The 18,327-nt window shown below is 37.5% G+C and overlaps 1 protein-coding gene across 3 annotated transcripts in view; it reads left to right on the plus strand.

Moving 5' to 3' along the window:
• Positions 1 to 18,327, plus strand: part of LOC106069852 (dual 3',5'-cyclic-AMP and -GMP phosphodiesterase 11A-like) — a 222,413-nt gene that overhangs the window by 2,852 nt on the left and 201,234 nt on the right. For all 3 annotated transcript variants that reach the window (XM_056003930.1, XM_056003932.1, XM_056003931.1), the window contains exon 2: positions 1,930 to 2,225. The gene's annotated coding sequence lies outside the window, so the exon portion shown is untranslated. The remainder of the gene's footprint in view (positions 1 to 1,929; positions 2,226 to 18,327) is intronic.

Below are 18,327 nucleotides of genomic sequence, written 5' to 3' on the forward strand. Positions count from 1 at the left end.
GTAGCGGATCTTGATGAATGTCGCAAAGTTACGAAAGAGTTAGCAATCGTGCCCCAATATAGATGAGAAAAATATTGAATTTCTGTTTAAGAAATGAACTGTTCGAAATGTATTGAAAATATGAGGCTGCACAATTCATTGATCAAGCTATTTGTTTTGTTTCGGATGTTCCACCAGAAATAAGATCATTACATCCCAGATCAAACTTCTTGCAGTATAGCAGGTGATGGAAGTGGGCAGGGTTCAAACTCGGACCATCCAGATGACAGTTCGCAGTGCTTAGCACACGGTCACTCAGTAGGATCCAAGAAGTTCATTCCTCATTCATGCCTAAAATATAATTTAAAAATAATCCCATCTGTCTAAATCCTTTTGGTATTCTAAATCAAAGAAGGGACGAACTATATATCTAGATGTCACGTGATAATAAGTGTCGAGGTCAAATCTGTTTCAATTGTATACATATACTAAAAAAGTATATTTAACTTTTGAGAAACAACAGTAATTTTCCAATAGTACTAAAACAAAGTCAAAAAGAGTTACAAATAAGTAGGAATGTGATCATTCCAATAGAAAGTTCTGGTTATTTCTCGTTTGTTGAAAGAAATAACTTTATAGGGGATACATATACAAGGGGACGACAAAAATCATGAGTAGTTTAATAAGTTTTCAGCTTCACGTTTAGTCCACATTTGTAAATCTTTCATCGAAATTAAATCATACTGTGTGTCAATAGTTTGTGCTCAATCTCATCATGATTTGTACTTGGAGGATTGTTTTATTCCGTAAAGCGGAGTTCTTTTTCTTTCTTGACCTTCTCCAACATACGTAGGAGTGACAGGGGTGTAGCTAGGAATTTTCCATCATTTGGGGGCCCGGAGGCTTGACCTCTTTGGGGGCCCCAGCAATTAGCGTGATATTTAATATTTAATGTAAAAATAAGTGGGGGCCCTGGGGGGACTTTCAAATTCTCCCCCCACCTCCCCCCACCCTAGCTTCGTCACTGAGGAGTGATGCGCTCCCTGGCCGTAGCCACATTCTTACACGCTTGCGAGTCTTAGACGCAGACTAGAGAGAAGGATCCTAGCAATGGAATTGAGATGCTACAGAAAGATCCTTGGTATCACATACAAAGATCGCCCCACATTTAAGGGGATTAGAGACAGGATTAAAACAGCGATTGGACCTCATGATGACCTGCTAACTACTGTCTGAAAACACAAACTAAAACTGTATGGCCATATTACAAGGTCATCAGGGCCACGCTAAGACCTTCCTTCAGGTCACCGTAGCAGGAAAGAGAAGAGGCAGACAGTGAAAGCGATGGGAGGACATCAATGAATGGACGGGTCTACCATTGAAAGATGTTCTATCCAAGGCAATAGACAGAGAGGAATGGAAAAGCACGTCAGTCAAATCTTGTATGGTGCCCCAATGGTCCAACAGACTAAGGGATAGGTGAAGGAACATACGTAGTACTTTGGACCATCAGATTTGACTTTGAAATTACCAAGACACACCATTAGGACAGTTCCATAGTATCACTATATATTTATATATACACTGGAAGTCTTTTTTTTTTTAAAGGATTATTAGATTTGATTAACTTTGACTTGTACAGTCTCTAGGTAAGCTAAGATACTTCCGATGAAACCTCAGAGGCGGATCCCAGACTCCCTCCCCCCTAAAAAAATGTATTCTTAGGCTTCTCAAGAATAGTCAAGATTAGGTACAGAGATTGCCTCTTTATTTTGCTTTGTAAATATTGACAGTCAGTTTTCTACCTTCGTCCTCGCCAGCTAGGGGCAGGCTGAGATCAAAGAGGATCAATATCTTTCGTGGCATAAATCTAGTCCTTTTGTTTCAATATGAAAAGCATGTTACGTAAAACCTTTTTTTTAAAACTCGACCAACTTATTTTCATTCCAGGATAATGGTAACAGAAAACAAGAGAGATAATCCAGTTCTTCTCCCGCGACACATTGACGTCATTTATATTCTAAATAACCTGGAGAAGTTACTGCCCCTTTGTGCCCGTTTCAATCCCCTGGCGGCGACCTTAGTCAAGGGAAGATAACATAGTGAGTTCTTCCGCTTTTAGATTTGCTCTGGAAGTCTTCTGTGTTTCAGACAAAAGAAGGATAACTGATTGACGTCTGCCGGATTAATTGTAAATGGAATTTCTTATAAACTGATCACACAACTGACGGATATTTACTACCAAAGTAAGTACTGATTTTTTTATTAAATTGTTTACAAATTCTTGCCTTACGTTCTATATCCTTCCCCTAATTTCTGTTATTTATATTATTTCGATGATGTTTATTTTTTTTTAACGAAAAGTCATTGAAAATATTTTGTTACTAATTAATTCACTTATGACAAGCGCTTGGCTTCCGAACCGAAGAGTCCGGGTTCGAATCCTGGTAAAGACTGGGATTTTTAATTTCGGGATCTTTGGGCGCCTCTGAGTCCCTCCAGCTCTAATGGGTACCTGACATTAGCTGGGGAAAAGTAAAGGCGGTTTGTCGTTGTGCTGGCCACATGACGCTCTCGTTAGCCATAGGCCACAGAAACAGATGACCTTTACATCATCTGCCTTTTAAACCACAAGGTCTGAAATGGGGACTAATTAATTCACTTAGCCCAGTGGCGCCAACCCATTTAAGACTAAGACTATGTCTGCTTTATTGATCCTCATTGGAAGTTTAAGAATACAGCTACTCTTTTCTCATATATTGCTCTAGATATAGATCTTTATATATTAAAGAAAAACACTCGACAGAAGAGAACAAACACATGACACACAGAAGTTTATTGAGTGACTACACACCGACGTCTTGATTTTGTAGACGCTCTTCAGTCAACGAGTAACGAGTTTTTGTGCCTTTCGGTTCTTGTCGTAGTGGACAGAAGTCGCCCACTTCAATACGACCTAACGATACTCTTGACCAAACAGGTGGCGGTTGTCTTCTAAAAATTCTTCCGAATTTCCGGTCTTGCTGGAAGGCTGACAAAATATCTTCGAGTCCTTGTCGGCAGAAGTTTAAATGGACCCGATACGCAGTACTTAGCGCGCCACTGACCTAGCTTATACCAAATTAAAAATATCCATTGGAGTGGAATGGTTTTTTTTTTATGATACCGAATTGTGTCACGGTTAAGCTTGTAGGCAAGACAAGGTCAAGGCTAGTCTCAAGAATGTGACGTCGAAGGATCAGATGATCCATGTGCGCGAGTCAGGGCATGTCACAAAAAGGCGGGAAACTAGAAGGTGAAGGTTGAAGATAGCGTGAGCGAGGGACAAAGTTTATAGAGGTTTTGGGGACGAGACTATAAGGAGTATAGTTTTTGTAGTCAGTTGTAAAAAGTGAGTCAGTCAGGGGACAGTTTGAGTTAGGACTCTGAGAGTGAGAGCCAGAAGTGACTAGTTTAGTTTAAAGTAAATAATTTTGATCCTTACTAATATTGCAGTATCCTGTATCGGAATCAATTTAATGAACATATATATGTCTTGCTTCAATCTCTTTTTTGAAGGAATTAAACTCAAGAAAATCATATACTCTGTGTCATTTTATAGCATCTTAGTTGTGTTTGATTTATATCAACGGCACCTTCGAATCTGCATGTCAGCTGAAGTGAGAACGAGATGCAATCAATCTCTTCACACAACAAAATAGAATACCAGAAGGTCGACTTCCACAAGACATTCTGTATGACGATCTAATAGGAGGCAGGAGAGCCGCTGGTCGCCTACTTTTGCGGTATACTGATGTATGCGAACGTGACATGAAGCTCTTCAAAATCGACACTAGCAGCTGGGAAAAAGTGGCACTGGATAGATCCACATGGGAGCGAGAATAAAGGAAGGGTCCCATGTTGCAGATGTCATACACAACAGTAGTAGCAAGAAGGGTGAAAATGCAACGGCTCCCAGTGATTACATATGCCCAACCTGTGAACGCAGCTGTGCATCAAAGATTGGCCTCTTTAGTCACACAAGAAGTTGCCAAGGGAAAAGATCGTCTCTCGAGACATAAAACGCCACACACACACCCACACATATATAGTTGAATCAGCTCAATATTGATTACATAAAACGCTCATACACCAAAAATAACTTCCAAAAACTGTACTAGTAGGAAGTAAAGGATGATTTATATATTCCTGACTTCAATTTTAAATCGCTTGCATGTGTTTTCAAAAATTGTAATGCCCATTAGTCATTAGTCAGTGTAGAATCTAGTGGCCTTTTTTGTTATGGTCTTGATACACTTTTTAAATAATGCGCGCCGTTAATATTTCAAAAATAGCTTTCAAAGGGAAGCAATAGCCAGCCATCTTCTTGCCTTATTGTGGCGTCCACTTGGGGAAACTATCAGAGAGAATCAGGATGGATCACGACTGAAGACGTTTGTATATAAAAAAGTTGATTTTATTAATATTGGAATGAGGTAGAATTGATCGCTTTCAATTTTTTTGTCTTTCTTCAATATTTTTCTTTTCTGTTTTCTTTATTTCTTTGTTTTGTTTCTTTCTAGTTTCTTTTTTTTTTTTTGCCTTGATTTCTTTTGTTGAAAATCTTTCTTTTAATTTGATTTCTTTCTTTCTAATTCTTTCTTTTTTTTTTTTTGTTAGACTTTTGCTTATTAAATTCTGCTTTATTTATTTCTGCTTTTTCTTTATTTCTTTTTACAATCTTTTTTTTAGCATTCTTTCTTTTAAGACTTTCTTTCTTTAGCTTTATTTTCTGCTTTCATTTTTCTTTCTTTTTAAATTCTTTTTTTTTCCTTTTTTTTTTCTTTACTTCTTTCTATCGTTTTTTTTCATTTAACATTTCTATTTGAACTGCCCTACCCCACCTTTCCATTAAGAACAAACTGATCTTTGGTTTATGTTCTGCTTGGTATTTTCCATCAACATCTGTCATTGTTTTACTGTAAGCGTACACATTTGTTTATAAAAATTAAGTATGCATATTTTATGTACATACGTATAAACCGATTTTTTTATCAATAATTTTATTGTTTTTTTACTGTAACTTTAGTATCGTTTCTACTGAATAGGACGCAAACTAAATAGAATAAGTAACAAATTTATAAAGCATGAATGAACATCAGGGGCCACCTACTTGAGTTTCGTCTTTACTGAATATCCACGAATTTAAATACAATAAGTAACAAATTTATAGAGCACGACTGAACAGCAGGGGGCCACCTACGAGTTTATGTGTTACACGAACTCCAGTATTATCTTGTCAGTATTTTCTGTTTTTCTGCTCTGTCTCTCCGTGCCAAAGCATTTCAACACATCCACGTTGTTGTGTACTCTTGTACATCTTGTGTACCGGGACGCTTACCAAGTCCAGCAGTGACATACGTTCAAATGTGACGCTCTTCAATAATTGATCACTTGGTTCCAGCTAATCGGTTCCGTGTTCTGCGTTGTTGATCAAAGTGAAATGGGGAAGGGGGGGGGGGAGAAAGTGGTTGGTGTGGGTAAAACAAAAAAAGTCTTGACGCAGATGCTGTACACAACTGTCGAGCTGAGGGAGGGGGTGGCCATATACAATTCCGACACATGTATCACGGACTGCATAAAAACAACAACACACACATTGTGAGGTCCAATGGAACTGAGACGCTGCGGCCACGTTATGCAATTCACGCAGTAGATTTGAGAGTGCAACTTCGCAACTGCGTCACGGACCGGATGTGATCAGCGGGACGTTGTTTTGAGGATCACTGTCGCCTAGCAACGACTTCAAATTTACATTCTTTTCCTTAGTTGATTTTTTTTTTGGCCCGGTGAGGAGGGGGAGGGGCAGCTAGCCGTCTTCACGAATGGAATATGTCCATTTCAAACTTGTTCACTAGGTGTTCACGAGAGATGCCGTGTGGCCTGGATAACTTCGACTTTGATCCTAGCCTTATAAGGCTTAAAACTCATTATATGCTGTAAACATACATTGTCGTCGTTTATCGAAAAAGAGCGACAGACCTTTCGGACCTTGCGAGGAAGGGGCGGATTTGGAAAGGTCGCCTGTTTGTATTGCCTACGATTTACAGGGGTGTCATGTGGCCAGCACAACGACCAACCGAATTTGTTGTCTTTTTTTTATATAGTGTTATTCTAATCAAATTTGTTATAAATCTTACGGCTCTACTTTGCATCTGTTTTCTGTTGTTTTTTTTTTTGTTTTTTTATTCTTCTTCTTTCAGTCTTCGCTATTGTGTATCGTGTATTGTAATGTAGGTCTAACCAAATGAAACAAAATTTTAGTTTTAAGTTCTTATTTGAGTTGTATAAAATGTTTTAATAAATCCTAATGTTTTGTTTTGATTTTCCAATAATGACATCACTATAAATGTTATGTAATATCCTTTTAATTATTTCACACCTATTTTTTTTTGCGTTTTTTAGTCTGTGCAACTGGGTCTACCATGAATAAAATAGTTGGGGTTTTTTTTTTTTCGTTGCACTTTATAATAAGTATATTCTGAGTGGAAAAATCTGCTCCAATTTGATTCCCAATTCTGTAATTCTTCTATCTCTTTGTAAAATTTTCAAAACTAATGCCGTTTTCATTGTTCTATATGTTATACAATCGTCTGCAAATAATTAGACTTTTGTTCCTGAACTAATGCAATTTGGTAGGTCATTTATGTAAATTAGAAACAATAGTAGAAAGCCTAATTTTAAGACTGTTCCTTAAAGTATTGTAATCATAAGGCTTTAAGTTTCAAAAGACCATTTTCTAAAGGTCTAATTTTTTACCTTTAAATAGACCTTCTTAAATGTACACATTTATATTTACAAGAATTGCCAGGAGAACTAACTCAATGGCGGCCATAAGGTTAGAAAGGTAGGAAACGGAGGCTGACTTACAAAAAAACGTGTTTTTTTTTTCCACTTGTCATAAACTCCTACGTAATCGGGGGGGGGGGGGTAAATTTGAAAAAGAAAAAAACAGAGAATGGCGTGAGATCGAGAGAGGTTTAAACTCAATTTAAAGTACGGCGCGATAAGGTTTGACCAAATGAGAGTAGGGATGAGGTACAAAGGAGTTTTTGATCAATCGTGAACTGGTACGTTCTTTGGTCGAATTATTCATGTTATCATACACCCGTTTTACTTTTAATGGGGCTATGATTTTATACTTAATTGTATAGTATTAAACACAGACCGTCACACATTTTAATGCAAGCAGATATAGACCTAACTATCGACTATTATTTCTTAGCTTTTAATATATAGTATGGAGGGAAACATTCATCGCCAGAATTTAAAAAAAAACCATTTATTGACCAGATATCGAAAGCTATAAAAAAAAATTCTGTACCTAGTATTATAGTATGCCAGTGCGTCCCAAGATTTTGACTTATGTTTACCCCTTACTAATTTTTTTGTAATGCTGAGCACCCCCTCGTCCCTCCTCCCCCCCCCCTTCTTTTTGATGAGATAACAGACCATAAAATTAGGTTCCCTTTGTGTTCATTTAAATCTGAGATGCTGTTCCGCGTCATATAGTCTGTTCCTTTTTATTTTTTATTTTTTTTACTTAATGACTACAAATGCTGAAAAAACAATTTCACATAATTATGAAGTTGGAAAAGGCTAGATGTATTTCAGAAATGTTTTCTGTTCAACTGGCCCCTGGACACACATGTCGCAGATACCAGAGAGTCAAAATGCCTTTTTAAACCACACAAATGAAACCATGGTCTTCCGCCGGGGGGATGCAAAGTTATTCCATTACACCTACCTGAATTATGAATTCTAGCCAATTTTTTTTTGCACCTTCAAATTCATTAACCTCAATGTAGCTAAGTACAGTTCTAAATATAGTTATTGTATTAGATTAATAGTAATAATAATAATAATAGTAATAATCCTTATTATGGAGAAGGACATTTTCTTACAATGTGTGCACTACACCAGACAAAACTAGCCCAAGCTTATCAGGAATTGATGCAGACCATGTACGTGCACCCCCTCTGTCCCTGAATTCTGTTGTTTTTTTTTATTACTTTTGTATAGCGCAAAAGGTACATACAGCACTAAAAATGTTGGCAGACATGTATGTGTCGCGTACAGCTGTGTGTCGGCGTTACGCTCGTTGGTCTATACATGTAAGACACTCTACATGACGGAGACACATGCTCTTGACAGATTATATGAATTGTGCCTCGAAAATATAACTAGATCTAGATATGACTTGAATACATTCACATTTGCTTAAGATTCTTTACTTTTTAAGTCGGTGAACTCTTTTTACAACGCTTATATCAACTCTGTCTGTCTGTCTTTCTGTCTGTCTCGTACACATTTTGAACACGTTATTTCTCCCACTTCCCGTTCTTGAATGAAACTGAAACCTTACACAAGTATTTATGTAAGCTAACAAAACATGAATCAATGTAAAAAAAAAATTAGTCAATAAATAATTGGTAATTAAATATTTTCTGTTATATTAAAAAAGAAAAATAAGTTCTATACTATTAAGAGATTTGATCCATCATTGCTCTGTCTCTATCTATATAATTGATGATGATATGTCTGCCATATTGTGTGAATCTTTTGTATTTACTAATTTATATTCTTAAAACTAAAAACCACAATTTATCTTTTGGTTAAAGAGTATATAAAGAGAACTCTTAACAGCCAATGTGTTTGTCCAAAGTAACTTTGATATCATAATCAAACAAATAGCAAGCAAAAAAAAAAATATATATTTACATACAAAGCTGGTATAAGGGAAAGAATCGCAAAATCATAGCCATAAATCTCAATACTGCAAGATGTATCTCCCCATTTCCTATACAGGCCTAAAACAAAATTATTTTAATTTATTAACAAACTGTTGTTTTTTTTTTTATTGATTAATGTATTGGTTTCGACAATGAATAATTATTCAACATTTTATCTTGATCTAAGAACCGGAAGTGGGAGGGAAAAAACACGTGTAACACAACCCAGAGAAAAGACGGAGTAAATATAGTAAAAAAAATAGTATAGTTCCCCTTTCAGACCTTGGGTAGGGTAAAGGTCACCTGTTTCAGTGGCCAACGGTTGACGAGGGTGTCCTGTGACCAGCACAACGAGCAACAGCCTTTTCTTTTTCCTCAACTAATGTCAGGTATCCATTAGAGCTGGGTGGACTAAGAAACGCCCAAAGATCTCTAAATTTATATCCCAATCTTCACCAGGCATCGAACCAGTGACACCCTGGTCCAGAAGCAAAGCGCTTAACCGCTTAGCCACCTCCGGAGTTAGTATAAGCTTAGTAAAAATGACGGTCGTATGCTTATGCTAAGCGTTTTTGTTGTTGTTCCCCTCCCCTTCTCATGTCTAGCTTTGAGTATTAACTCTTTCTCTCCGTAATTATTTACCACATTCTGGTGGAATCAACGCTGGTAGCGTCAGTTAGGAGAGAAAGAGTTAAACAAAAAACGCCAAGCCTCTGTGTTACGAGATAGTCACGAGGTAACAACTGGCTTTGTAAGATGCGTTTTCAAAAGTTCATTGCACCAAGATCATGCCAGTGGCGTTCGTGACCACAGCACTGACACGAACGCCATGTCAAACCGACTGCTGTCAGCCTGTACACTAAATGTGAACGGACGAGACTGGAAGACGTAATCTAAAGAGTTCTCAGGTTCGAGAGGAGGGGGGGGGGAGGCCCTGTGTTTCATCTCATTAACATAATTTACACAAGGGGTCCCCCCCCCCCCGCCAAGTGGCCCGCTAAATTGATGTGAAGTACGTCACGGGAAAAGTTTTTTTTTTTATCAAAGCAATTTCTTCACCTCTCAATCTCACCCACGCACGTAGACAAGCGTCAGAGAAATCTCTTTGATTTGTTTTGTTGTTTTTTCCCCCAAAGAGTTCAGCTTATGGAACATTTCTCAAATGCACATTTTTGTTAAGTAAGATGGCTGTTCACAGACTTGTTCAATCTTTATGTTGTTTGTTTTGTTTTTCAAACGACACAATGTCAATGACGTTAAATTTAAATTCAATGTCGCAAAATATTTTTTTAATGTACTACAAAAAGGAGAGAAGAAAATGGGACTATGCAATGCTAAAAGTGCAAGGCTGCCTGGTCGTGCGGTTTGCACGCTGGACTGTCGTTCAGATTTATCGATGGTCCCGGCTTCAAACCCTGCCCGCTCCCATCCCCCGTCGTCCTGCGGGAGGTTTGGACTAGTAAGTAATTATCTTCAACTCTGAAGGAACATCCGAAACATGTAAAACATTTTACAAACAAACAAAACATTTTACAAAAGGCAAAGTATTAAATGCCATTTACAAACAAAAGATCATCAACTCTTCCTTTAGTCTGTACACTGAAAAGCGAGCTATTTATAGTTTTTGTTTTACATAGATGACAATTTCTTATAATTTGTATACTGTAGTTCAAACATTTTGATGCATGTTAATTAATGACTTATACTCTGCGGTCCACGATGGAAACACTTTCAAAAAAATTCTGGGGTTCTTTTTCCTCGTTCTCATTTTCATGTTGTAGCGTTCAGATGACTAGACCAATATATGAACTGCGCAGTAGTTTCCAAATCAGGGAGCTCTCCATAAAGTTTTCTTTCTATTGGGGTGTTTTGGGGCCAGTGTCTTGTACGGGCATTGTGGTAAAGAGAGCAGTTTTGGTGAATACTAGTATTTATTATCTTTATAGAAATAGATTGAAATGTATGTAAAGCCAATAGAATAATTAAAAAGTATGTCAGCAAAGCACACTTGAATCAAATCAGTTAATAGACTAAAATGAATAACAACGTAATGGTCAACATCTTCGTATTGGAAGACTTAGGAAGCTGTACAATACTTACGGTGACTACGAAGATATAGGAGACTGCACAGTACTCAACCTGACTATGTCCTATATATTTTACCTCAACTTATAGCAACGAAAACCCACTTGCAAATGTTTATTTTCTGTGAACTTTCAAAACTTTAACACATTTCACAAGAAATTGTACATCCACTTGTTAGGCCCGCTAGATCAATTTGTAAACTCGACCTAATCCTCGGATTAGGAGAAAAAAAAATAAATACATAGAAGACACAATGGTCTAGCGACACGTATTCAGGCCATCGTCTCTAGACTTATTACAGCGCCATCCTGCTAGGGAACATATGTAATTACTGTCTGTCCCCAGACGTTAATAACTAAGAGAACCTCGTACTAACAAATGTCCAACACAAGACTAAACAACGAACTGACCTCTGGACAGAAGTCCAGAAAATAATCTCTTTGTCAGACAACATATTAAATACTTAAACAAACATTACCATATTTTGTTGGTAGACTACACCGAGCGTCATATAATTTGTAAATAAAAGAGAAAAAGTGTTTTATCAAAAGTTAAAGGTCATTGGAGCACTTAAAAGCAAGTTTAAATCAATTATAATTATTGATGGTCTATACAGATATTGAGGGACTTCTTTAATGCCAAAATTAGAGTTGTTTTTTTATTCAGAGATATGCTTTATCTAGAAATGTGGTTTTGCTCAGCGTGTATTTTTCTTATAGCGTATTTCTTCTTATGACAAAGTTGTCTTTAACGTTATGTTACGGAATTAAACTAAAGCAAAGCAACTGTTTTATAAATAGAGCAGCTATTGTGTTCATGTTGTTCTGCCGTCCACTTTCATTTCCTTAGACCAACAAAGCTTATACCAACTCACTCGGTCTGTCTGTCTGACTAAAAGTTTGTACACGTTATGTCTCTGATACCCACAATTTTTCACAATTAATTCTTTTATCAGACAACACAAGAATCAATAAAAAAGAAAATTAGTTGATTAACTATTGGTAATAAATTACTTTGTTTGGTATCTCCAACAAGGAAAAGAAATAGTACTTGACTGAAGTGGTGGTATAAGCTGAATTAATCCCTTTATATTAGGCTGCCGTCTTAAAAATAGAAACTAGTCGAGTCGCTGCGTAGCACACGCCGCTGTTTTCTAGGGCCGGACTTAGGCCACTATAACCTATGCGACCGAAGTCGGCCCCGCACTTTCATAGGACCCGTGCTTACTCTAGAAGTAAATTTTTAAATTAAACCATATTATAACTTATAACAGATTTCCTGCTGAATCCTGATTTATCAGGAGCTCCTGGAAATCTCCTGAAATTGCAAAATGTAGGAAAAAATTCCTGGAAATCTCCGGGAATTATTAAAATCTTTTTGAAAACGTATACGACTCTCCTGAAATGTATAAACAAAATTGTAATTTTGGGGTGTCATTCAATATGAAAAACGCCAATCCTACTCGCGATAAAAAAAAATAGCCGGCAATATGCAATACCCGTAATAGTGGAATCTGGTGAAAGAAGCTTCTCGCGCCTCAAACTAATGAAGAATTACTTGAGGTCAACAATTCTCGTAGATAGATTGAAACATTTGGTAATTCTTGCTATTGAGCGTGATCTATGTAGGAAATAGATGTACAGTATGACCGCGTTGGCTTCAGAAGCCTGAAAAGGCTTTAGCCCACAAGTTCGAATTCAGGTTATTCCCTTTAAAAAAAAAAACATTTAAAAAGGGATCACCAAGAAACCCCGTTTTTTTCTCCCCCTCCCCACCCCTTCTCAAATTGCCTAGACAAGTAATAGGATCATAGCGTATTGAGAATGCTAAAAGCATGAAATTGCGCTAAATAAAAACAATTGGTAAAAAAAATGTTCCTAATCGCAGAGATTAGTCTAGTCTAGATCTGTTACAAATTTAATTACATGATTGATCCAAAATAATTGAGACACATTGGTATAAGCTTTGTTCTAAAAGAAATATTTTTAGCGGCTCCCGAAAGAGGAAAGACGCTATTACTTTTGTGTGGAATGTCTGTCCGTCCGTCCCGTTTAGATCTCATAAACTAGAAAAGATATTGAAAATCCGACATCATGATATTTCAGACCTTTCAACGTTCTGATGCAACGGCTACTTTTTTTTTCTTTTCTGAAAGCGAAAAATTAAATTTTTAAAATCAATTAAGCAAGCAGCTTTTTCATAAAATACACCATCTCTACAACTATTCATTTTTAATAATAACAAACACGGGAGGCTATTTAGTAAGGAAGATAACTATTTACCATATTTTAAAAACATTTATGCAAACGGTTTTAGATTTTTTGTCAATAAATGTACTTTTGTACAAATGTATTGCTAAGTTATGTCATATTAACTATAAACTATATTCACAAAAATGGTTACTATTTTTTCAAAGAGAAAAATCTATTTTGATATGCATATAAGTGAAACATAATTAACAACAACAATTAATAAGTAATTATTCATTTCATCGCGTGAAATAAATCACCCAGTAGCTTGCCACCAAGAATTTTTAAATTATTTTTTTTAATGAGGCTTTGAATATAAGATTGACCCTATACAAAACAATTAGATCAATAAGATAATCATTATAAGACATCAGTTAGGCCAGGTTCATATCTAACTTCACATTCACTTTCACCTATCCCTTGGTCTGCTGGACCGTTGGGGCACCACACAATATTTGTTAACCTTCTTTCTCCATTCTTCTCTGTCATTTGCCTTTGATAGACTTTCATTCTGATATTCTTTCTGAAAATATTGAAACCTGTCTTTTTACCAGCCTGGGTGGACAACTTCGGAGGCCGATTTTGAGTTTGTGTTTCCACAAAAACTGTCTTTGTAACCTTGTTTTTTTTGTTTTTTTTTAATTTGCTTGGTTTTTAATTTAAATAACTAGCGTCTGCGACTTGGTTTCCTAAAGCTCGTCTGTCACGCCGTGTACTTAAATGTCTCTGGAGGGGGACCATGATTGAGGGCTTCATTCATTGCAAACATGGCGTCAAGTGTTGAATCTTCACCTTACCGACTTGCGAGCACTCGGCCTGGTCCTCGCACTGCGACAGGAGCAAATGTCACTTGTAGGGCAAAGTTCAGGAACGCAATTTTCTTTAAGCACTTTTTCAGAGCAAAAAGGAGGGAGGGAAATCGGAGATTCAGTGCTAATAATTGTCTGGGTGTAACTGTAGGTGTTAACAAGGAAAAACGACATTTGTTCTTTGGACTATTAAGTCGCTGGACAGCTAATGTCGAGTCAGTGACTGGATGGACTTTGTCTAGAAGTCTCACTCATTACTTCTCTGTCTCTTGTTCATATGTTTGGTTTGGTTTTCAACGGAGGGGAGACTATTCTTCAATCATTTTTTTCTTTTGTTATGTTTATAATCTTTATTGAAGATTTTTATATGTGGAGATAGATATCTAAATGGCTGGCTTTTTTGGAGTTTCTGGTGTGCAGAATAAAGAAGCGTTGCGAAGTGAAGTATTTTAATAAGCCAATTTCGTATACAGTATATCGTCACCGATGTACTTTTACCTTTACCTATCACTTAGTCACTTAGTCTGTTGGACAGCTGGGGCACCATGCAAGATTTGTCAACCGTCTTTTTCCATTTCTCTTTGTCTTTTGCCTTAGAACCTCTTTCAACTTCAGGCCCGTCCATTCTTTTATGTTGTCTTCCCATCGCTTTCTCTGTCTGCCTCTTCTTCTTTTCCTGATACTGTTCCCTGAAGAAAGGTCTTTGCGAGCCACGAAGACCTTGTTATATGGCTATAGATTTTTAGCTTGCGTTTTTTTTTGCGATATTTAGCAGGTCATCATGGGGTCCAATCTCTGCAGTTACCCTGTCTCTAATCTCTTGGTTTGTGATGCGGTCTTTAAATGTGATACTTCTGTGGCATCTCAATTTCCAATGCTAGGATCCTCCTCTCTAGCTCTGCAGTCAGCGTCCAAGACTCACAAGGGTATAACAATGTGGCCATGACCAGGGAGAGCATCAGTCTGATTTTGGTGCCGAGGGTATTGCATAGTCACAAAGATTCGAATTCAGAAACATCTTGAGACTGAAACACACATCACGGCTGTATGTAGCCTAAGTCTTTCCTAACGATAATATTATTATTTTTAGAAGTATCTGCAAGACCGAAGATAGTGTGCAAAGGCAGTGTACAAAGTGTTCAAAGATAGTGCACAAAGATAGTGTACAAGTACTACCGTACTTTGCAGTGGCAACATTTAAAGTATGTTCAGTGTCCAGAGACAGTAATCTTGTACTAGATTTTCATACAAGGCGGATAAAACAACTATAAATAATCACAAATCCCTAAGTGGTCGACTTCCAGTTCGGCATAGGATTTCCTTGCTTATTTCTTCAAATGCAGAAATCGATGTATACAGTTGACACAATAGGAAGTTTAATTAAGCGACCTTGATATTATTTAGTTTATAGTTAAAAAATCTCCAATAGCAAGATGCTGTCGGTCGGGCCTTCAATTGAATGTGTGGATTATAAGGGGCCACCATTAATAACAGAGTTTCTGTCAGTAGGGTTAATCATTGATATCAGATAATAATAAGGGTTCTGTCTTTATCTCTTTCTCATCTTTCTGTCTTCTTTCTATGTCCTTCCAATTTCTCACTTTTCTTTCTTTCTCTAATACTTTTCTCTTTTTTTTTTCAGTCTCTTGCTGTTTCTTCTCTTTCTACGTCTCTCTTTTCTCTTTCTCTTTTGATTTATCTTTTTTCTCTCTTTTTCTTTCACTCTCTCTTTCTCTTTTTCTCTTTCTCTCTCTTTCTCTCACTTTCTCTCTCTTTCTCTCACTTTCTCTCTCTCTCACTTTCTCTCTTTCTATCACGTTCTTTATGTCTCTCTCTCACTATATCTATTTCTCTCTCACTTTCTCTCTCTCTTTTTCTCTCTCACGTTCTCTTTCACTCTCTTTCTCACTTTCTCTCTTTCTTTCTCTCTCTCTCTTTCTCTTTCACTCACTTTCTCTCTTTTTCTCTTTCTCACTTTCTCTCTTTCTTTCTTTCTCTCTCTCTCTCACTATCTCTTTCACTCACTTTCTTTCTTTCTTTCTTTATTCTCTCTCTCTCTCTCACTTTCTCTATTTCTATCTGTTTTTTCTCTCACTCAAACTTGAGATTCACTTTCATAAGTCCCCTCATTGCACAATCACCATGTGCACTTCAAGACTGGATGGAAGCGACAGCCTCGTGCACAGTGCATACCCCCATCAGCCTTCCTTGCAACTGACTGACATGTCATTTGTTTTGACCGTCGTGACAGATGCCATTGACATATTCGCGTTTGACTTTACTCCCCCCGTGCCCACAATAAAACAATAACTTCCTCATGTCATGCGTAAAACAGGTGTGTGTTCTATCGATGTTACACTTAGAGACCTACAGTGTTGTCATACAAACATTTTCTTGTTGTTTGTTGTGTTCTATCGATGTTACACTTAGAGACCTACAGTGTTGTCATACAAACATTTTCTTGTTGTTTGTTGTGTTCTACAGTTTCTTTCATGCTGCTACAAACTTGCAGAGTTTGGCTGGAGGTAGAAATAGGTAAATCCGCAGTTGAGTATGGGTTTAATGTTAGAGAAAGAAGATATGATTTTGTTGAGTACAGGGTATGATTTTGTTAGAGAGACAGAGAGAGAGAGAGAGAGAGATAGAGAGAGAGAGAAGAAAAGAAACTGTGAGAGAGAGACAAAGTCAGAGAGAGACAGAGAGAGAGAGAAAGAGAGTGAGAGAGAGAGAAGAGAAACTATGAGAGAGAGAGAGAGACAAAGTCAGAGAGAGACAGAGAGAGAAAGAGGAAGAGAGAGTGAGAGAGAGACAGAGAGAGAGAGAGAGGAAGAGAAACTATAAGAGAGAGAGATAGAGAGAGTGAGAGAGAGTGAGAGAGAGTGAGAGAGAGAGTGAGAGAGAGAGGACGAGAAACTATAAGTGAAACAGAGAGAGAGTGAGAGGAAGAGAACCTATAAGTGAGAGAAAGAGAGAGAGAGAGAGAGAGGAAGAGAACCTATAAGTGAGAGAAAGAGAGAGAGAGAGAGGAAGAGAAACTATAAGTGAGAGAAAGAGAGAGAGAGAGAGAGAGGAAGAGAAACTATAAGTGAGAGAAAGAGAGAGAGAGAGAGAGAGGAAGAGAAACTATAAGTGAGAGAAAGAGAGAGAGAGAGAGAGAGAGAGGAAGAGAAACTATAAGTGAGAGAAAGAGAGAGAGAGAGAGAGAGGAAGAGAAACTATAAGTGAGAGAAAGAGAGAGAGAGAGGAAGAGAAACTATAAGAGAGAGAAAGAGAGAGAGAGGAAGAGAAACTATAAGTGAGAGAAAGAGAGAGAGAGGAAGAGAAACTATAAGTGAGAGAAAGAGAGAGAGAGTGAGAGGAAGAGAACCTATAAGTGAGAGAAAGAGAGAGAGAGTGAGAGGAAGAGAACCTATAAGAGAGAGAAAGAGAGTGAGAGGAAGAGAGAGAGTGAGAGGAAGAGAGAGAGAGAGAGAGGAAGAGAACCTATAAGAGAGAGAAAGAGAGAGAGAGGAAGAGAAACTATAAGTGAGAGAAAGAGAGTGAGAGGAAGAGAGAGAGTGAGAGGAAGAGAGAGAGAGTGAGAGGAAGAGAACCTATAAGAGAGAGAAAGAGAGAGAGAGGAAGAGAAACTATAAGTGAGAGAAAGAGAGAGAGGAAGAGAGAGAGAGGAAGAGAGAGAGAGAGAGAGGAAGAGAAACTATAAGTGAGAGAAAGAGAGAGAGGAAGAGAGAGAGAGTGAGAGGAAGAGAAACTAAGAGAGAGAGAGAGAGACAGACAGAGAGAGAGACACACACAGAGAGGGAGAGAGACAGAGAGAGAGAGACAGAGAGAGAGACACACACAGAGAGGGAGAGAGACAGAGAGAGAGACAGAGAGAGAGACAGAGGAAGAGAGAGGAAATGTATTTGGAATTGAAGACTGTAAATCTGTTTCTGTTATTGGAGTCCTGTATTTTGATTACGGTTTAGTTGGATATATGAGTTGTGCTTATGAAGACACTACATTATTTTTGAATTAATGATCTGCGTATTTGTGAAGACTTTGCTAACAAACTGTACCAGTGTCCCCCCCCCCCCGCATACAGCAATCTACAATTTCCCAACTAGAAACAGGACACACACCTTTTACATTTTTACCTTAGCATTATAAACCCCACCGCACTGTAGACACTGCTCCACCCTTACAAAACGCCTGTCATCTTATTTTATCTTATAGTTTACAGACGTAACTTAAAAAAGATAATTACGTCCTACGCATTTCATGTGTCAATGGAGTCTTACATGCTATATTCTCATACCATATACGCGTGGGACGTAATCATCTTCATCTTTGAAGTAACGTCTGTATAATATAAGATAAGATAAGATCTACTCTTATACTCTTTGAACTTCTGAATTTAATTCTATTTAGACCGCCCCTATTATCGTAACAGAT

The sequence above is a fragment of the Biomphalaria glabrata genome, chromosome 11 (genome assembly GCF_947242115.1).
Source record: "Biomphalaria glabrata chromosome 11, xgBioGlab47.1, whole genome shotgun sequence".
Classification (NCBI taxonomy): Eukaryota; Metazoa; Mollusca; class Gastropoda; family Planorbidae; genus Biomphalaria; species Biomphalaria glabrata.